This window comes from Anas acuta, chromosome 7 (genome assembly GCF_963932015.1).
Source record: "Anas acuta chromosome 7, bAnaAcu1.1, whole genome shotgun sequence".
Lineage (NCBI taxonomy): Eukaryota > Metazoa > Chordata > Aves > Anseriformes > Anatidae > Anas > Anas acuta.
In genome coordinates this window covers 13556883-13578920 of record NC_088985.1, presented here as the reverse complement: position 1 = coordinate 13578920, position 22038 = coordinate 13556883, and the positions used below count along the sequence as shown (strand labels likewise).

Genomic DNA, 22038 nt, shown 5'->3' with positions numbered 1-22038 from the left:
GAGGGAGAAAGGCCTGTATTTCACTCCAAAACAAATTACTCCTGCTTCAGTCCCTCTCCCTCCTCTTCATGTTAAGGTCTGTTTTGCACAGCTGAAGTGCAAAGTAACAAATAGATGATGTTAGACCTAAGCTGTTTGTGCATGTGTGTGTGTTTCTTCTTAACAGGATCTCATTTAAAAGGTGGATTCCGTGTTTTGGCATATAGGAAGAAGTGTAGGGTCTGCTTTAAATCCCAGGTGAAATTGATTTTCCAAACCAGCAGTGTCTGAGGTGCCTGTGTTGGACTATAAAGCCTGTCTTGCTTGCTGCAGCAGGAAGGATTCAAATGCTTTCAGATTTTTTCTTACAAGGTTTTAGCTTGTTGATTAGTATTGATTGCTGAAGGAATTGGCCACTTGAGTAGATGCTGAATCAAATAATCCCCTCAGTTCTTGCCTTGCAAATCCATTGTCATGGAACAAGCTGCTGAGAAGCTTTGCATAGGTGCCACAGTCAGATAGAAAATTCTCTCGCAGTCCCCCTGGTAAAAATTGCGTGCTTTCATTTTTTTTGAGTTCTATTGACAAGTGATATTTGTGCATAAATTTTTAGAGTAATGGTTTGTAATTACAGCTAATAGAGTAACAACAAAAGGCCATAAGTACTACCTTTTTGATATCTTAGTGATATAGACATAGGGAGATTTGGCTTTCCTAAGTACACAGATGCTGTTTTTGGTGATTCTCCTCATGTCCTTGTTGAAAAACTCTCTATCACAGATTCAATTCTCCTTATACATATCCAGTATAAACGGAGCTCCTGTGGTTAATGCAGCTTTTAATTTTGTATTCTAAACTGGTCCCTGAGGTATCGGGGGTGAAATCATCGACTGTCCTTGTCCCACCAACTCAAGACCTTGGCAGCAGTGTGTGGTGCATGAGGGGTATGTCAAGATGTTGCCCAGAGAAGCACAGACCAGGTGATACCATGGAAAAAAGCCTTGGGTTTTGTTTGCAAATTTCAGAGAAATGTAGTGGGTTTGTACTGCGTTAATTGGAATTCTTAGAGTATAAACTCCTGCCCACATTTGTAAGAGATTACTGCTGACATGTGCAAGTAGGAATGAACCAAACAGGAGATGCGGGATCAGCCATGTAAGCCTTGTTTCTGCTAATTGTCTTGTACAAAGCCCAGGGAAGTCAAGCAATTCCTGCAGTGCTGCTATTTACAGACTCAGACCCTGTCTGAAAGATGGTTACCTGTGAGGTGTGGATGTTTCAGGGTCCGGCTGTTCTGCTGGTTGTTTCTGTCCTTGATCCTGAGTTTCCCCTTTCTCCTACTGCATTTTCTGTTATTGTTCATGAACAATGCTCAGCTGAGCTCTTACTGAAATCCTAGCTGTGTGTTTCATACTAGCTATAGCTGTAATCATTGTGAAAGTATTGTTTTATTTGATAATTTCAAAAGATTGGTTGTTAAGTATTTCTCACTGAACTTATTACTCTGTCTAAAAACTGTAAAGTGTTCCAAATCGTATGATTAGAGGAGAAAATGTTTTACATGGGACATACAAGCTGTGGGGAAAAACATCTAAGGTTGGGAGAAAAATGTAGGTGCTGTAAGTCCTGAATTGCATCATGCTGTGGCAGGCATCCACATAGTGCGATTATACTGGTAGGCGTAGGTCATACTGGTGTGTAGGAACAGCAGAGCTGTCAGTGAGAGTTGTGCAGGAGAAAATCCTTGTAAAAGATCCTTTGGAGGCAGTCGTTTTGTCCTCTGCTTTGGTTTCTGATACATTCCAGAGGCTGAATGTCTTTTGACTAGCCATTAGCTCTTGGATCAGGGATCAGTGTCCAGAAGAAACGTATTGAGAGCTATTTGTGACCCTTTGAGCTTCGGGACAAGCAAATAATCTGGAGGTGGGGAATACAGCAATGATAATAATAGTACAGATGCATACACATACATGCAGATTTGGACTTGCTGATTCTTCCTTCTACTCTGGGAGACTGAAGTTCAAAGTGTCGGCCACTGACTGCTGACCTAGAGAAGCCTATCTCAATGGAAAGAAGGAGTCAGAACTGGAGATCAGAACAAGGAAATTCTTAGTAATTTCTTCCTAAAATTTAAAGAAAACATCAAAATTAGTTGAAATGTAGGTTATTACAAAATAATATGAAGTATCAACACAATAAGTAGATTAATATCTGTAGTGAAGAAAATGAGGAATTATGATGTTGCTAGCACTGCCTTTGAGCGTGGTCAATGAACAAGTTTTAACTAATTGGTGAATGCCTTCCATTTTTGAGGTCTCTTAACTTGCTAGACCCTTGGGAAGATGAACAAATACGAAAATAATTGTAATTGCTTTCCTGAAATGTTGCAAAAGAAGCAAGTTAGTACCTAGTGCTAACGCTCTATTCTCTTCCTCATGCCTTCCATGCTCTGGCTCGTAGGGAGGTAGATGACGGGGCACTCGAAGCAGAACTGTTTGTCTCTTGCTGATGTTGCAAATCTAGAACTAACCTACTGGTTCCAAACATCTCTTCCATACTGCAAGCACAGTGCCTTGAAATCATCGTGCTGCTGCGCAAGTCTTTACTAGCAGCTGGTATTGTTGCCAAATGATCTCTGCATATTGATAATGAATTTTTTCTGTTCTGCATGTAACTTTCCCTGGGGTGGTGTGAAACTAGAACACGGAAATGATTTATGAAATGGAAACCTGTTTGAAAGGTCGTATTAGTGGTGGTTTGACAGCTGTTTGGCTTTGTTATTTTAAGCAACTTTTATCATGGTATCAGTTTACAAAAATAATAATAATAAAGGGGGTGAGGGTGGGGGATGAATGCATAGGTACTGCCACAGAAGACCCAAACATCCAATGCAGAAAGGTCCCATCTCAGAAATTAATAGGTGCCAAACAGTTGAGCCTCGTGTTTAGATCTGTGATAACTCAGTTAAGAACTCAGTACTGGACTGAAGATGCAGCCTTCTTCTCTGATAGTGTATCCCTTAAAAACACTAACGAGAATTTGAAAGCTTTAACTATTATTTCAGAGTTGCTTTCCATTAGACTTATTTGTAATGGTCTTGAAATTTGCGTTCAGGGATCTGAGAAATTTTGTTTTGCCATCCTTGCTTACGGATTCTCATTCTAGTCTTGCTTTTGGTTGGGAAGGAAAAATGCCAGGAGGCATGGGCAATCCTGCTGAATCTTTTAGCTGGAAATCCAAATTGTGGTGTTGAAATAAAAATTCTAGAGAACTTAGTGGAAAGCTCGTGTGCATCATGACTAGAGAAAATTCAATAGCAGTTGTAGCTTCTTTAATTGTGCATTCCTGGGGGGAAGGGGTATCCTGAGGTGTGGACTTAAGTGGTTTAAAAAAAAAAAAAGTAAAGTGGGGTACATACTTTTTGGGGAAAAAGAAAACTTGACAAGAAGGGTGCGTTTCAAGTAATTCCTACTTTTGGTCAAAAGAGCAAGTAATCACATCCAACACATGATACAGAGAGGAGTTGAAAGCGAGCGCTGGAGCTCTGAGGGCTGCCTGCAGATGCACCCGGGGGTGGCGGAGTGTGGGCTGTTAGCCTGGCGGCTGCCTGCTCTCTGTGCCAGAGGCTTGGTGCAGGCAGCTCTGGAGCTGCTCTGAGCGCCTTTCAACTTCCATTCCCCGTGTCCTCATGGCTGTGCACTGCCCATGGTCAGGGGGGTAGCGAGCATCTTGCCACAGTTCATGGTGGTTCCTGGACCAAGGCCCAGGCTTGTAGCTGCTGCGTGAAGAAAACGAGCTGTTACTCCCCCCGTTCTGTATGCAGATAAGGATTAATACCATACTGGGATTGATTGTGAATTACTTAGTTTGTTGATGTATCTCAAAATCAATTCACTGATCTTTAATAGCTTTGTATTATTATTTTAAATGCTGTTATTACCTTCCTTGGGGCTCAGTGTAATAAGATAAGAGTTGTTCCTAAAGGAAAGTTTTTTTTTCCATGTAGATTTGCACTAATGATGGTTGGAAATAAATGTCTTTATTTTGTAACAAAGTTGACTGTAAACAGGCTAGAAAATGTTTTCCAGTGACAGCAGCTTTTCCTGGCTACTTCGGTATCAACATTTGGCATTATCTAGTTGCTCGGCTCAGTGCATTCTTGAATCATTTTCAGGAAAAAAAACAACTCCATAGGACGTAGATTTGGAAGCAGACAAAGATTCTTTCTGTACTTTTTTTTCATCTTTAATGTTCATTTTTTTCTGCATGAACAGAAATGTTCTTTGAAGGAATTTGTGCCCTCATGGAGAGTGGTTATGAGTGTTTCCTGCTGGTAATTTGTGAGTGGGCTCTGGGTGTGGGCAGAGTCCCCAAAGAGTTCCTGGGCATTGTGTTCAGCTCCTGGCCTGTCGGCAGTGTGCTCCGGAGCTATTATTACAGCTCATTTCAATAGGCGCAAGGTCATTTAAAACAAATTAATTTGGGTTCCGGTAGCAGTGCTGCTGCAGGGCTAAGGTTTCACTGGCCGAGTAGTCTGCAGTCAGAGCTGGTGTTTCTGTGCGTTTCACATTGATGTTTGTATAGCTATGGCTTGCCTACAGTAGCTGCTTCAGAGTAGGTCAGGTAGGTCCCTGCATGCTGCAATCATATGTGGTGTTCCCTCTTTGCTGCGTTTTAAACTACTGAACTTCAATAAAATTGCGGGGGATGAAAGTTGAGAGAGCACCTTTGTAAGACAAGCTTTCAGTCTGTCCATAAAATGGACAGAAAATGGGATTTAACTTTCCCCGCACAGCCAGCCAGTGCATCACAGCCAGGCGAGGTGCCACCGACTGGCAACTGCCTCCAGATTCCCTGTGTTGGCGTGAGTCATTCTGAGCTGATAAAAGCCTTCGGTCTAGTCATAACTCGCCCCAGTAAAGGTTCACAATAGCTTCAAGAGACTATCTCAGTCTCCATCACTTTCTGAGCTGAGGCTGTCAGTTTGGTGACAGCTTGGTTTCTCTGCACATGATCTGTTTTACTGGATCGCTAGCAGCGGGCAGGCTTGGGGTGTGATCTTAGTCTCTGTGAAGTTGCTGGGTGTTTTACCACTGACCTCAATGCTCCTTTCTTTTCCGACAAGTTATTTCAATACCATGTATTTCCATTAGAGATCACAATTAGGAGCGCTGGTCGGGTGGCCCTAATGGCTGGTGGGTATGGAAGGTGATTGCTGGCATTGCTGCTGGCCCTGAAATCAAGTGGGGGGGAAGTGGTTGGGCCTCGGTCCCTGAAATTGTCGCTGTCTTGTGTTGCTGCTACCTGTTTACTGCAAAAGACAGAAGCCTCCTTTCAACCCGTCTGCTTCATGTTTCAGCCTCTCTCCCGTTGCCAAGAATATTTTTACTCTGCATCCAGAGAAAATGAATTCATGCCTTCAGGATTTGTACTCTTTGCTCCGTGCTATATGATAGCAACCCAGTGAGATACGCAAGTGGAAACTGCATTAATGATTGATAAAAGCTGAGAGCTGTTTAATTTTTTTTCCTGTTTAATGACTATCAATAATTTAATGCATTTACTGTATGTTTTTAAGAAATAACACCCGTATTAGAGGCTTGGGTTTAATGGGCTAAATGATTCAAGCCTCAAAAGATACTGATTGCTAAGGCGCAGCGCATCCCTTTTTGCTGAGGGATAGGACAGACAAATGTCGGGCTCAGCAGATGGCATCCTGCACACCCCCTGCCCATCCTGGTTTCCTCCTGTTTGCTGCACAGGGCAGGAGTCGACCTCCCTGCAGCTTGGTGAGGGTGGCCACGGTGGCACGGAGCCCTGGGGGGACGCCGGGCCATGGCTGCATGCCTGCGGCCTTGCTGCCCCTTGCCCCGCGGTCAGCATCCGGACACTGCGGTCTCCTGGGGAAGGGTGAGGGAGATGGCTTCCTCTCCTTTCTGCCTGGAAAGGGAAAACGAAGTGATTCCTTCCCCCGCCATTTCCTGGGAAGGGAGCGGATTTTTAAGAGAGGAGAGTCTTCCCCTGTGCTTGGGTGCACTGGGTTTGGTCCTCAAGGCTTTGCATATAAAATATCTGGTATAAAATGTTATTGTGTGTGTATGTGTGTTACTTGTGTGTGTACCTTTTACTGGTGGTTAAGAGAACATTTAACTGGTTTCTTTGGTACTGGTAGCCATTGCAGTTAAAGACTGATAAATAAAAGTTATGTGAAGGTTTGATGTAAGCATGTCAACTAAACACACGAGTAGTGATTTTGTAAACGTAGCTTTTTATCTGCACAAATACCATTTCGGGACGAGTTTTTTTTTTATGACACAAAGCAGGCAGAGAAACACCTAGATGTATATTTAAGCTGCAAAGAAGTATGTAAACACCTCTAAATAAAAACATGACATTTAATATATTTCGCATTTGAATGAAAGTGACTCAAATTTAATAAAAAGTATGGTTTCAGAATTGTATTTCATATAAATAAAGAACAGTTTTCTACTTGGACAACGGTTGATGGGTAAATCTGTTAAGTCCACTAAGACCTTGGGCAAATCAAAGGAAAATGTGAGATCTGTTTTGATTCTTTCTTAAAATGTTTTTATCCTTTGACTACACTTCTCCGACAATATTTTGATAACTTTATTTTTCAGTTATTTGTACTAGATACTTGAGAGAGAGTGCTTCCTCTTTGTGCAGATAGAGTTCTGCGGAAATAATGTTTATATTTGAAGCTTGTTCCTGCACAAATACCTCCAGTACAGGTGTTTGTGGTGGAAGTGTTTACCCTGCTCTGTGTATACAGGCACAGGTGTGCATGTGTGCACACATGCTGATGACGGTGATGTTTTCACTTCATATTGAATTGAATGAGCTTTTTTTCTTTGTACCTTGATCTCTGGGTTGCTCTAGCTAAGTGTGATGTTAAGTGCAACTTTATTTTCATAAGATCTCTGTCTCAGTTACGGATATCAGAAAATGCATTGGGGAAGGAACCTGCCACAGAAGGAGGCAAGGTTCCTGGTTCCAAACCCTGGGGCTTGGGGTACAGCCCTGAGAGCTGAGGGAGGGCACCCAAAATCCTTGGGTGCTGGCAGGGTGGCCCAGAGGTGTGCAGCCCATGTCCCTGCTCTGTGTGCTTGGCAGCACCCCTAGAGCCCTGCTTACCTTCCGCTGCCATCGGTGAGGTATGTGAGGGCCCCTGCGGCTCGGTTCCAAGGAGCGTTTCAGCCAGAGGTTGGATGAGAAATCTGTCATGGTGGATAGGAGTGCTTTTACCTTGTGTGTTTGTTTTCTGCAAGGAGGAATTGTGATTATTTCTACCTCAATGGGTATTCATGGAGTAGTTACTTTATTAGATGAAGCCTTGTTGAGGAGGTTGAGAACAGGTGAATATAAAAGCATATTTTATTATGATATGAACTTGACCTATTTCTATTAGTGTAAGCTGAGCAAGCAGTTATTTTATCTGAAGGCAAGTAGCCATTTGGAAAATGAAGACTGAAGAACCTTGAGAAGACTGGTGCTCTTGCCCCTTTAAAGTGTGCAAGCTGGTGATCGTGTGCTGCTCTTTTTTTAACCCTGCTTTGCCTTATGTTATAAACACAAGGGGGGAGGCGTTGAGGTTGGGGGTTGTTCTTATATACAGCAACACACTGATGTCGTTCCTTCCTCTAGTTCTTGTGATAAATGTAATAAACGTAACAGGAGATGTAATAAATCAGAAAGCCTTCTGGGTCGGTTGTGTATGATGGAGGCTGCCTTCAACAGAGCAGTTCCCCAGCCAGCTGGGAGCAAGCCCAATGCAGAGGGAGCTCCTTGTCACTGTCACATCACATAGAGGGGATGAGTTCTTTGTTGGCTGTGTGGTTTAGACTGGAAGTGAGGGGAGCTACTTTCTCAAAACCCATTGTTTTCTGAGCTTAAAATGACTCTGAATCAATTAAATTGAGGATTAGATCCTGATGAATATCATGCAGGATCTTTTGACTGTGGGAAATGGAATAGATTTAGTTAACACCTGGAAAAAAAATATCTGTATTTCCATTATACACCAAGAGGAATGCATTTGGCACTGATCTTTTTGAAAGAAGGGTTTCCAAACCCTTTGGCACTGGTCCTTTGGGAAGAAGGGGAGTCGAGGTTGCATTTCAGAACAGCTGGTCCAGTTCTGAACCTTCAGTTCGAGCCCTGTCCAGAACTGCCATGTGTAGTGCAAGACTTGATGAAAACCCAGCTCTGGCTGGGGGAACTGAGGATGATTTTTATTAAGCTTGATATAGGAAAGTAACTTCGCTGAATGTGCTGCAGAAGTTGACTCACACACCATATGAGGGTGTTTGTCTTAACATATGCCTCCTCGCTTATCTAATGTTGATGTCAACGATTTGTTGGTTTCCATACCATGTTTCCCAGTTTTCTGTTTGTTTCCTTCCTGTCGTATCAGTAGACCCAAAACATTTTGACATTTTTCTCAAATAAATTATCTCTGGTCCTGCCAGAAATTGAGTCAAGTCTTTTTGTATAGTACGTCATTTCACTAGGTTTCTCCAATTAGATTTTCACTTTTAGGTAATGCATTATTTCTGCTCATTTTACTTCATTTTTTATTGCCTGAGGATTTGAGAACAGAACAATTTCACTTACTTTGAGGGAAGTGATGTCTGAGTCAAAACTACATCCCTAAGTGGTACTTACGACAGATTTCTGTCTTTGAGGATGCTGTTAATAAACTTTAGCTTTTTGCACTTAGCCTTCTTTTTTGCCACCTTGATTTTATGTTTGACTAAAAATATGCTTCCTCCAAATCTTGTGCATCGACTCTAAATTTTTTCTTTTGGCAGTTAGAGGATGGAAGTGTAAAATTTTATGCACTTGAAATGTAACCAATATATCAATTCTTAGCAGGCTTCACCTGACTTGTGGTGGGGGGTTTCTCTTACCAGAGAGAAAAATGCTGTCTAAAGCATTCTTTTTGATTTAATAATGGGGGGGGGAAAAAGGGGTAAATGATGCATTAGACTTCGGGATGCAAAATGAGAGGGTGTTTGTGGGGGTATAATATATAGTGACCTGTTCACTGAGCTGCTCAGCAGGTACAGCGTAGCAGGTTGCCTCGGGACAGCTGTGTGTTAGCAGCAACTCGCTGAAGGTCACTCCTTGCCATGTCTCTGCGCAGAGGGCTGTAGTAACATGTCCCCTTTTTTTTTTTTATAAGAAGTGTAAGAGTATGAGTACTCCCTGTGTTGGCTTAAGTTGCTTTGCATCCATTAGCACAAAGGGGACTGGAGTCTGACGGCAGGTGGGAATGCCAAGGGGACGTAGGACACCAGGCAAGTGGAATAAACCAGTGTGGGAAGGAAGGTCTGCCTGCAGGGAACAGGCTGGGGAGGCAGAGCCTTGAGCAGGTCGACTTTGTCTCGGATTCTCTTCTTCTGCATAGTCAGATATTGCATGACCTATTTATGGTGAGTGGAACAAGGTAGAGGAGGTTTGGAGTCACTAATCTTGTTCTTTCTCTCCTTAGTGCGTGTTTTCCCTTTTTTGTGATCCTTATTTAGTTTTTCATTGTTTATTTACACTGCCACTGTTACTTCATGAATTCTTTAAATCATTGCCTATCTAGAGGGGAATCTGGACAGAATTAGTCTTGTAGCTTTAAGCCTTGCTGACAGGAGGAGAGAAGAGCAGAGCTTTTGTCCTCGAGAGAAATGCAGGAACTGTGGCCATTTGGAATCGGACAGATGTGGTCGGCCTGGAGGGAGATGTTTTTATAGAAGTGCTGCCTGGTCTGCTGTTCTGTATCTGTTGGGACTCCTTGTACATACAGAATCTCTTCTGGGGGACTAGGATCCCCTTTGCCATTCTGCACTCTTGGCAGGCAGGATAAGTGTCTTTTGTGTGTGTGTGATGAAGGTGTGTGCAGAAGTCTATTGTGGGCTTCTTTTCATATTTTGAAGTCTTGCATTTGGATTTTCCGTGGGACAGAAAAAGGACAGTGCTTTGTGTGTGAATCTGAGCTAACAAAATGTGATGGAGAACAGACTGGATGTGTTTCCCTGTGCTCGTTCCCCACAGAGAACCTTGAGTGGATTGCCATTTCCTCAAATATGTTAATGGCTTGCATGCACCCTTCAAACTAATTTTCCACTTGATTTTCCTGCCTTTCATCAGAAGCAGGTACTGGAGGTAGGGAGGGGCCCATTAAATCTGGATGTCTGTAAGTTTCCTTAAATTCCTGGTCAGAATGGGGCAAAGAGAGAGGCTGAGGTGAGGCATTATGGTTTTATGGCAGTGAAGCAGGAGAAAAAATGACTTCTAAACGGCATTTTTATTCACAAGAATGCTTTTTGGTTCCCTTTCCCTTCATTCTGGTATTTCATTTTTTCTCCTATTTATTGAAAGATTCAATGGAGCTGGAGTAAGTTGTCTAAAGAAAATAGGTTGTTTTAAGAAGAAGAATAGTTACATCAAGCAAAAGAAATAGAAGTTATGACTGGTTGCACATGCCTCATAATTCTAGACATGATTCTTGCAGTACAGAGTATGTAAGCACTTGAATGTCAGTATATCCCTATATATATGTTCAGGATATGAGTTGGAATTTGCCTTTTGCCAACTATTTTGGTAGTAAAAATGGTTCATCTAACTTACTACAGAAGTGGGTGTGAGTGTGGCTGAAACGTGTTTACTTCTCTGTTCTTTACTACTGAATGCTCAAGAATATTTTTGGTTGGGACTTCATCCCATCCTGATTATGGGACTTTATCCCAACGTGGGGTGAATCCATCTTTATTTTTCTTAGTAGTAGGTGACCCAGCCTTCATATTCCTTACTTGAGTTGATAAGAGACAGAACAGCTTGAGCTGATGTTTTGGGGCTGGGGAAGGAGAGGCACAGTAGCTCATTGAAGTAGTTGTTGTATTCTGCAGCGTCTTAAAAAGAACACAACTAATGCTTATCAACAGATACTTACTTTTTCTGTTTTGTTTTCTCCTTTAGGAAATACTGTTGTGCTGAGGAAGAAAACAACTCCAACCCTCACCTCCCCCTTTCCTTGCCTGATTTAGAAGCTCCAGGAATGTGCTAATTGGCGGCGGCCTCTTCAAAAAGGTAAGAGACAATTGTTACTTGCTCTCTGAGGTGTCTTGCCTGCTCGGTTCCTCTTGGAAAGAAGGGTGATCTTAGAAGAGGCTTGTCTACATGGAGTTTAGACAAGTCTCCTGGCTAACATGGGTTGCTCTTCCCTTGCCTTTAATAGTCTGAAGCAAGCAAAAGAATTTGTGCACTTGGTGCTTTGCTTCTATGTGCAGGATGTGGTCCCTCATGAAAAACTGGAAGATGAGGTAAATTTTTAAATACTTGTGGGGAAAAAATAATAATATAGCTCTTGTACTGTGCACTGATTAACTGCGTCTTTGAATATTAGCTTAGATGAGAAGATACTGCAATTTAAAGAAGCCAAGTTGAAAAAATACAATCTCATTAAGTTTTTCTTATTTTTTAACCTGGTTGTCTTCTCTGGGGTCTTCAGTGGTTTCATGGCTGCTTGTACCACTGACAGATAAGATAGGAATGAGCTGGAACACCAGCTCCATATCTGAATGGTGCTTTGTGAAGAGTTCAGGACAGACAGTAATTCTCTGCCTCTCCAGATTTAAAGTTGTGGGCAGAAGTGCAAAATACGGTGGGTGAGAATTCAAGTGAAGTACCTTTTTTTGTAATATCTTCAAGCAATTACATTTTGTAGTTACATATTATGATGCAATCCATGTCAGTCTTTCCATTTCCAGACATAAAATTTGCAAGGGTATATGCGTGCTGTGATTCATAGAGCATAATGGGATGCTTGAGTAGACTGAAGTAAGCTTCTGGACAAATTGCATGTATATTTCAATACTGAAACTGAATGTTGAGATTTGTATTTCTTTAGGAACTAGCTGCACTGCATTGAGATGCCATTCTGACCCTGTGATCAAGGCAAATGCTTCTTGTAGTGGAGGCAGTGTCTTCTGTTTAGACCTCAGCCTTTGCAGTTCAGTTTAATGTCTTAACCTAGCACTGAGAAGGAGTTTATGTGAGCTTGCTAGGTTCTGAATTTGAGAGGCCAATGCATGATGTATGTTTTTCTTCTAGATTTGCTCTGTGGTGCTAACCTTTGTGAAGGGTTTGGGGAGACATTGCAATGCAATAATGTCTTAAATTGCACCAGTGAGATTTGTCAGAGTTCATTTGTCAGACCCCTCAGACTGACTAAGTACACTAACTTATCAAGGATAAGCTGCAGACAGGTAATGTGCCTTGGGATGTTCTTTCTCATTCTCCATCTCATTCGTGATGGTGCAGAGGCAAGCGAAGTCTTTATTGAACGGCTGCTACCAGCTGCCTGGCTACCTTCTGCAATAAAGCTAATGACCTAATGGGCAAATGTTTCTTTGAGACCTTCAGTGGAAATGGAGACAAGGAGAAACATACAGACCAGCTAAAGGGTTCTCGAGGAGTTTGCAATTTCCCCAGGGCCCTGTCTGTGTAATTACCTGTCTATCGCTTTGTCTCCTATCTTTTAATGCAGGAGGAGTGTCAGACTGCAGGCTGCTAATCTTTGTTACTATGGAAAGGCTGCTTACACTCCTCTTCTTGCACTTCAGAAATGGCAATCGCTGGTCCCCAGCTGGTTCTCTGAATTTAACTTAAAAATGGATGATAGCTTTTCTCCTTGGTGCCAGACTAAATAATGCAGCCGACTGCGCTGTTGCAGGCAGGCATTGCCTCCGCCACTGACACTGCGGTGTGTTGGGAGGAGGAGCCCACAAAAGCTGCCTTGTAGCTGTTGGACCCGTTTTCCCCCAGACAAGTCAAGGGCTCTAAAATTCCTTTGAAACACAGAGTCTTGGGGCACACTGAGACGTGGGAGCCTTGGCTGAGCTGCAGGTGTGAAGGAAAGCTGTTGTTAAGATTCGTAGCTCCAGCTGAGTTTTTGTACGGTTTCTGAATGCCTTCGAACTCCCTGGCTTTGGGGCTGAGGCATGCAAGAACTCCGCAAGCTGTTTTGTGGGATTGTGGACATCAGCTATTGCTACTGCCTCCCACCAGCACACATCTCACACAGTGATTTACAGCAGAGGCAAGTTCTGGTGTTGGGCTGTGCACAACCCCTCAGTTGACCATTGGTCGTTTCTCTGTGTCTGAGACATGTTTGTTCCTCTTAGACAGCACTGGAAATTTGGAGGGGATTCCTTGCTTGCTGCTCTCCTCCTCCTTCCCCTGCATGTGCTTCCTGAGTTGCAGTGTCAGGCAGATCGTCCCTTCAAAGTTGGCATTTGGGAATGGCTCCAGCACAAACACCTTGTCTGCACGCATTCTTTCTGTGTTAGCAAGGAGAGGGAGGCAGTCCCTGTGATGGCCAGTAGTGGCCCTTTCCAGCAGCTGCAGCACCAGCTCACAAGTCCAGGAAATGTGTTTTTTAAGTCCTTTTGCCATACCTTTGTAAAATGCCCTTAAACTGTCTTCAAATGCACGGTACTTAAGCAAGAGTCGGTATTACCAAATGCCATCGTGCAGTCTGTATTCCTTGGGGTGAAAAGCTTTGGGAGGAAGGGCTGGGCGTGATACTGAAATTTGAGAACCAAAGCTAAAGGAAATTCTTGCCCGCGTGTGAGACTAGAGCGGGGTCAGGAAAGGTGGTGGACGGGGAGGCCCCTGCCCCGGTTAGTGTTGAATGGGAACAGAAGGGAGGGCAGAGGCAGGGCATTGACGGGGCAGCAACAGATCAGGTTTTGCTAGTGGCCCGCAGCTTGTGGCATTTGCCACATTTAATGCTGAGCTTTCCTTCCCCATGTTTAACTAAATGTGCGCAAAGATTGTTTTTGATCATTTTTTGTTCCTTGAAAGAGCAGCCATATCTCCCTTCAGATGGTTTCAGAAATTGTGTTCATTATCCATGCATCTAGGATGATGATTTTGCACTGATTTTGAAAGATCTTCTGTTGTTGTCCCCCCCTGCCTTTTTTTGCTGTCATTTGTATTGACCTGAACCATCTCCAAGGGAAAGGTGATACTGCTGCCGGCTAGCATTTCAGGTGGGTGATACTGGATGTTAAGCAGTGTGCCTGTAATAAGTTACCTGTCAGTGGGAAACTTACCCTGTTTGTATTTCTCTTTTCATATATAAATCAAGGTCATAGCTCTTGAGCTATGCTCTTTGTAGAGCATTTCAACAAGGTATTTGTTTCAAGTCCTTTTTTTTTTTTTTTCCTCCGAATCCTTTGAGAAGTTTTGGGTTAGGATTCAGTGACTGTACTCAGCAAAATGTAAATCCAGTAAGCATCTATCAAAACTTTATCGCACCTTCCAAGAGGTTTTTCTAGTCCTGCTCATAAAGCCTCCCAGTTTATATCTTAAAGTCTTTAAGTACTTAATTAAATAAAATTAACATTGAGTCTGTGCTATCTTGCTTTCTTGAAATTTCTGATTTTTTTTTTATTTTTTTTTACTTCACAGAAGTTACATGTTTAACTTTTTTTTTTCTGGTATGGGTAACGTTTAATCTTAAAAATCTTAGTTGAGAAGAAAAGCAATTTCCAGCAGTGTTTTTAAGGATGCTTGTATGTCTACCATGTGTTTAGTGAATTAAAATTCACAAAGCTGGATGCTTACTTTATACCTTCAATATGATAGTTTTACACATCCTAGACAGTTTTAAACACACCAAGTGGGGGAATTCAGAGCTGAAGTTGTTTTTTAAATCACTTCTTTCACATAGAAGTTCAAGAAATGTTAAGAAATAAAGTAAAAGTCTGGCATGTATGGGCACAAGAAGCAAGGTTAAAACTGTAGTAGGGGATATAATATTAAACTTTTTTATCCTCTTAGTTCACTGGGCCAGCCCTTAGCCTTCACAGGTCCCCTGAGGTGAACAGGGTAGCAAATGGGGTTGCAGGGGAGAGGTAGTGAAAAGACAGCACAAGGTTGCTGTAGGGCATCTGTGGGTGCCGAGGGCTTGAAGGTGTTGTCTTTTGTATGTTGTGGAGCTATGGCCGCCATCGGCTGAAACCCTGCAGTTCCTGAGTGTTAGCAGAGCAGCTCTGGTGCCCGCGACCCTCCTCCAGTTTCAGCGGTTACAGCCTGCCCTCGGTGCCATGGAGCTCAGTGTGCCCGGTGGTTGAGCTGTTAGAGGAGTACAGGCCTACACCAAATACACAGCTATGAGTGCACATTGAGAGGCAAACGTTAGGTGGTGTGACGTGTCCCTGGCCCAGGGCCTGCCCTCCCCTGCCCACCACCTTGCACAGTGCAGGTCGGTCACAGCTCAGCTCCTCAGCGCCCACAAAGCGGGCATGCAGGGATGCTGCTGGAGGCCTGCTGTCTGCCCACCTGCACCCCCTGTGCGGCTGTGTGCCCGGAGCTCGGAGGTGGCTCCTTGTGCTCTCCAAAGCTTCGCAGGCTTGCGAAGAGGAGCTCCAGCTGGAAAGACTCTCAGTGAGTGCTGCAGAGCAGTGGGAGTACAACCCGGCAGTCTGCAGGATGAAGTTTTTGGAAAGAGCCTGTGGTGCTAATCCATAATTAGTGGCTGAGAGGAACAAAGTATAACGCACGGATATTAGCGTAGGTGGCAGGTTTTGGTACGACTTTTGCTTATATTATGTGTTAGTCTCTCAATAAGAAAGCTGTTAGGCCAAATCGGATTTGAATGTTTTTGTTGAAGCTAGCAATGGAAAATGACCTGGTTTGTTGCCTTGTTTGCTTACCGGTGATGACTGTTCCCTTCTGCTAGGGAACAACTCATCTGGCTGCATATTGCTCCATCCTTCAGCTGTGCAAAGATGCCTGGGTGTTCCTTAGGTACCACAACAACTTGAGTGTTAAGAAAGATTTTAAGGGAGAAATTTTACTGGCTTGTTTTTTGCTATTAGTATTTCGAAGTGAACCTGAAATCCCAAAACAATGATTTCAAAACCACGTTTCCTTGTGTTGTTTGTCTGCTCTCTGCCATCGCGTGGTTTAAGGTATAGAGAACATGGTGCTGCTGCCAGGGAGCTGGGAGGCCTGGGTGCTATTTAGAGCTCTGGTGGTGGTGCTGGGATCATTGATCTTGCCTCATCTCCATGGGAAGACGTGCTAAAATCCTGGTGAATTAGCCCAAGTATTCCTGTACAGACCTGCCTTAGCCTCTTGTCAGATGTGAGACAGAAGTCTGTGGGAAGCCCTGTGTTTGTGAGGAAATTTTGTCTAGAAAATCCTGTACAGATTTGAACTGGCTGGGTAAATTTGTACTGGGAAGTGCTTTGTAACATGTGGTCTGAAACATTTTTGATCTGGTGCTGATGGCCTTAAAAGCCAGATGAACCACATCAGTGACTCATGGTCACTTACTATGCTGCCGTGTGATGTAAACCAGAGCTTCCTTTGGTGCCTTCCCACATACAGTGCTGTCTGGCTGGACTGTGAATTTCAGCCTTGTGCTTATACTCTACAGTTGATAACCTAAACATGCTCTTTTCTTGAAAGAGATCTTGTACATTTCTTGTACCTTAAATAAAAAGCTTCCAGTAATTTTGGTACTATTCTACCTATGGTTTACCTTTGTGGAAAAGGAAGTAGGACCTGTGTCTTGGGGTGACCAAAGAAATTTTATTTCCACGTTTCCTTACTTCCTTCTCCCCCCGTCCCTCCCTCAAACTATGAGCTCATTATGATTTTAGGTCTAATGATCTTTCCATCTTTTCTGTGATCGTTATCGCAAAAGAAAGGATGCTTAACTTTTCAAGGGAGAGAAACTAAGGGAAGGTTTTTAGCTTCCAAAGCACCTTTTGGATATTTGTGACATTTGTAGAATCAATTGAACAGAGATGAAAACGAGGTATATGAAAAGAAGCACTGTTTGCCAGCAAAATGAGCAGCTATATTTCAGTCTTCAGATGCTTGGCTAAAGAACAGTAACATAAGCTTTTTTTGCTGCTAGAAATTGAGAATTTGGCCGTAATATGCAACTGTAAAATCTGTAGGCATATAGTGTAGCAGAAGCTGTCTTTATTCGTATACAGCACATGGTATTTGGCTTGGGAGAAAGTTCTTCGCTGTCGAAGAAAGTCGGGGTTCTGTGTGGAACTGGCTGCTGTTTGTGCTTCATATTTAAAACTGTGTTATTCCGGAAGGACAAACTAATCGTGAGTACTATTGGTACTATTTTCTTTTTTTTCCTTGTTCCCAGCAACCGACTGTATTTACCTGTTTGTCTTCTTTCCACACTGTTTATTTCCAAGCTTGTGATCATGATCATAGTGAGAAGTAGATGAGATTCATGTGTATATTCCAGCAGGGGAATGGAACCTTTCATGACTTCAACCTGTGGGACCTTTCCCTCCTCACGTCCCTATAAAAGTATTTGTGATATGCTCAGAGCGGTCTTGGGGTGACAATCTGAATTACCTAATAAGATATTGTTGGTTTAGGAAGAATGGGGGATAAAAGGAAAGGGATGGCAGTATGCAAGTGGTGGTTCACCAGTGTCATGTTAATAGAATCCTCAAATCAAGTGCTCATTCACTTTAACCAGAGGTTAATTAATCAGAGTGAGCAGATAAAATGATAAGCTGCCTTTAATGAAGTGAAGCAGCTTTATTAGCAGTAAGCAAAATGCAAAATATTTGGTCTCTGGCACATGTGGCTTTCACGGGGGACTGTGGTTTGCCACCAGCTTTGTAGTGCAGTAGCCTCTTTCTCGCTGCGCTCTGTGGGCTCTGCTGTCTGTGTGTTAGGCTGTGGCCAATTCAGAACGCAGGAGATCGAATCAAATGGGAAGTAGGTATAACATCTAAAAACAGAAAAAGAAGCGTTCCTCACAGATCGATCTTTATGCTAGAGACCATCATTTACCAACTTCCATACTTCATTTGTTGGTATTTTTCTTTGGAGAAAGCAGGCTTTAATCACACAGCCAGCAAGCAAACAACCCCCCTGTGTGGGTTTGCAGGAGTGCTGCTGCTGGAAAGGAAGCAATATGATCCTGCCTGGGAACTGCTAGCATAGCCTGAAACCCGTCAGCAGTTACCTGCCAACTCGTGCTGTATGGACAGAAATGCACCAGGGAGGTGCTACCTGGGTCTTTAGGTGGAGGGCCACAGCCTGCCTGTCACTGGCTATTAAACTGAAGCAAATTTGCTTACTTTTGTTCAAACGATCTTCTGTCCTCAGCAGGGCATCTGTGCCGTTGTGCTGTTCCCTGGTGTCTCCCCCGAAAACCTGTAGAAGCCATCGGATGTGTGATGGTGTGCCTGGCAGAGCAGGGCTGTAATAGCAAATACCCACAGAGACCAAGATGAAGCAGATGAAAAAGAATGCACATTGATGAAGATGCAGGTCTCTGGAATGCTGAAATCATTTACTCTGGGCTAAGATAAATCGGTTTAAATCTCTGCATTTCAGCTTAAAATTAACTCCACTTATGACTAGATAAAAAGACTGTTTTTCAAGTACAACTCACAATAGCAGTTGGTTCATGCAAGTCACCTCACAGGTAACCCCCTTACAAATTAGTTATGTGGTAAGGTTACTGAATTTGTGTGATCTGGAGAAGTTCAGCTGTTAGGCTTAACATGACTTGATGATAGGATGCTAGCAAGTCAGTTGTCTGCCACCAAGCTCACCCTTCGCCAAGCCTGTCCCTAACACAGCCTGCTTCCCACTGCCATTCGGGTGTTAATTCCTCCACCCCAACAGCTCTCCCAGTCTTGCATGCTTAAGTTGAAAGGTTGAATCCATGAAACAGAGCATGTTGCTACAGAGGGTAACTCTTGAATGGCTGGTGAGAATGCTATGGGGAAAAGCTACTGAGATCCTTGAAAGCACACTGGCAATTTTTGTCTTTACTGTAAAGTGGCCTAGTACCCAGCTTGTGAAGGAAAAGCTACTGGTCTAGTGAGGTTGCAGTCACCAGCTGTGGTGATGCTATTGCTGTCCTCTGTAGCAACACAGCCAGCTACTCTACTTGCTGCAACTGCAGTGCAGCTGTTGTAGTGTGCCTTGAGGCCCTTTTAGGTTTTCTGCTTGGATTTTTCTTTCTAGTAACTGTGTTGTGAATCTCAAAGCTTGAGAAGTGCAACTTTTGGATATGTAAAATCAAGCAAGAAATCTTGGACCTTGCCTTTATACTGAAAGTATGAGATTAATCTAGCACCTTCTGAAAACCTTGTAAATATTTGACTGGCTATTTGGCAACACTGCTGAGCTGGTTGATTAATGCTTAATGTGAGAGTGTTCCTGAAGCTCGGGGCTGAGGCTCTGGGTGCGAGCAGCAGTTGCATGTGAAGACATCCCATCTATGCATCCTGTTGCCCATCCTCCAGGACTGCCACCCTGAGATATGCAGGCAGGAGGAAGGAGCTGGGTGACACAGCAGTGTCCGCTCTGGGCCAGGTCAGCTGAGCACATTTTGGCAACGGTGACATTGGTTTGAGCTGTCCTGGCTGACTTTCTCTGCCCTGATGCCTTTGGCTGTTCCAGCAACAGTGTGGTAAACCCCGACTTCCAAGTGATGGTGAGCATCTGAGGCTCTAATATTCTACAGAACATTTGGATACAGAAGATTTCTGCATGTATAGAAATGGCACCAGCAGGCAATTTTAAAGGAGTGGTCTCCGAGGAGGAGTAGCCTAGAGGTCAGTGACAAATCTGGACATGAGCATGTTAGAAATGTAAAAAACGGTAGCTTCTGATACCTGTCATAGCTTGATGATTTAACAGTACCCCTTCTTGTACTGCTGCAAATGTTTTGAATGAATGTTTTTTGGCATGGGAAAGTTAGCACACAGATTAAATACAAAAATGTTTGCGGCCTTATGAACAAGATGAATGAGAGTCTCCTTTGTTTTAAGTGAGTTAATCAGTGCGAGACAGCTTTTGTTGTTCTGATGTAAAGATTGCTTGTTCATAATGTTGTACCACCTCAGTCCTTCCAAGTGCCAGTACAAATGGGAGAGGAGCCTTTCAGAGGACCTCAGTGCCACAAAAGACCTGAAGCCTCATTCAAAAAGAAGTACATTTTTTTTTTTTTTTTTGCAACTGGCTACTGATGGTTTAGGTGAAATGACTGCTGTGCAGTAATTGTGTACAGTACTGCTGTCAGATGGAGATTCCCAGCGATCTGTTAGTCTGATTTAGCGACAAGCGTAGGATAATCCAGTAACTGCAAAAAGTCACTGCCCCTCCTACTGTTCCTGAGATGGAAATGAGCAAAACCTCGATTATTGGAAAAATGACTTGTTCCATGACATTAAACTCCTGCCCATTCCATAACTGCATTTATTTACTTATATTCTTTTTTTTAATCCATTTGATCATTTCTGGCAATGGCTTAATAGGTTCTAAGTATTTACCCAATGTAGACAGCTACATAGGCTTCAAAAATACAGCCACAGCCAATTTCCAAAGGAATTGCCTGCTGGTACTGGCATTGGTTAATTCAGAGAGACAGAAAAAAGAACACCTCATAGATGAAGGAGCAAAGCGTGCAAGCTGTCTCCAGATGAAATGCAGCGGATGATTGCTGTATCTGAAGGGTGTAGTTGGGAGTGGTGGTACCTAGTCGTGTGATGTTGCGAGGTTCCTTGGTGACTGCTGGAATGGTTCTGGCAGCTGGGATTCTCCTAGAGTCTTGATCTACACCTGACAGAGAAGACCATGTACATCTGGGGTTTGGACTAAAGTTTAAGTTACTTCCTGGTTGTACACAAGTCCCCAAATGCTTGATTTAAACGAAGCAAAAATAGTCGCACATGATGCTGGCAGAATCCACTCGCCAAACGAGTAACTACTATAACTAGTACTATAACTACTTCATACTTTGTCGATAACTTAGTAGAAAGTGTCTTGTAATCTTCAGTAAGATTGTTTTGAATTAGTTGGATACCTGCCTAATAACAGATTTCCAAGAAGTTAGCCTGTGCATATGGTTAGTATTTCCAATACAAATTCATGACCGAAGTGCTACTGAAATAGCAGTGATGGTCAGCTGCGTTTTGTGGTTCATGTTGACTTTCTGAACCTGTTCCTCACATACAATGCAAATGATATTTTTAATATACTAATTTGTTACTTTATATACTGATTTATAGAATGTTTGTAAGTGCCTGTCTTGTCAACAGACAATGTTTCTGTAGTAGATTCTTTCTGATGTCTGATACTTCCTGATAAATTTTGAAATTAAATATATTTTTTTGATTTAACAAAAATATCTTGAAGGTGTTTGAGAGTACACTTGTACTGCAAAAGGTGGGTTCTACCTCGGTTCCTAGTAAGGAAATTTGTCTCCACTCTGGTGGGCTCCCTAGGGAAGGCTTCAGTACATTTCTCTCTATACTCCTAATCCAAACAAACCATAAAGGAAGACGATAAGGTCTGAGAAAATGGCATGTTGTCCTGATACGATGTGACCTGTGATCAGAGAACCTCTACCATAATTCCTACGCTTGCTTCATATGAGGTCTGCTAGTGGGCAGACGTATCGGCGGGCTCTGTGGTACCCCCAGCTGACATACAGTACTTTAGGTCCTTTTATAACAGCGCACAACACTGGGAAATAATATAATTTCTTAAAACCTGTTATCAGACAGGGAACTGAAATGCAGACACTGGCTCTGCTAAAGGACTGCAGCTCACTGTTTTCAAGCACAGTCGAGCACTTGCTGCAAGTGTTTGGCAGATGTCATTGTGAAATGAAAGAGGCTGTTGGGCTGCTACAAATGTCAATCCTATATTTCTAGCTGAACATGCGGATGCACAGAAAAGCCAAGTTATTTCCCTGCAGTCCCCCAGCAAGCAAATGACATAGCTGGGAATAGAACTGAGATTTCCTGATGTCCGTTCCCCTGTATAATAACTAAACCGTGCTTTCTTCTTCATTGTAAACATGAATCAAGCCAAATGGCATGCGCAGTTAGCTTTATTCCAGCGAAGCTGAGGGGGGAAGGAGGAAGGGAATAGAGCCATAAGGGGGGGAGGGAAAGTCATTCAGGGACAACTGTACCTGCTGGAGGCACAGTTTAATGAAGAGCGAGGAGTGGAGGAAGCAGCCTG

The 22038-nt window shown here is 43.1% G+C and overlaps 1 protein-coding gene across 12 annotated transcripts in view; it reads left to right on the top strand.

The window, feature by feature from the left end:
- Positions 1-22038, top strand: part of ZMIZ1 (zinc finger MIZ-type containing 1) — a 344474-nt gene that overhangs the window by 37080 nt on the left and 285356 nt on the right. For all 12 annotated transcript variants that reach the window (XM_068689469.1, XM_068689467.1, XM_068689458.1 and 9 more), the window contains one exon: positions 10969-11079. The gene's annotated coding sequence lies outside the window, so the exon portion shown is untranslated. Of the gene's footprint in view, positions 1-10968; positions 11080-22038 lie in introns of those variants that run through there.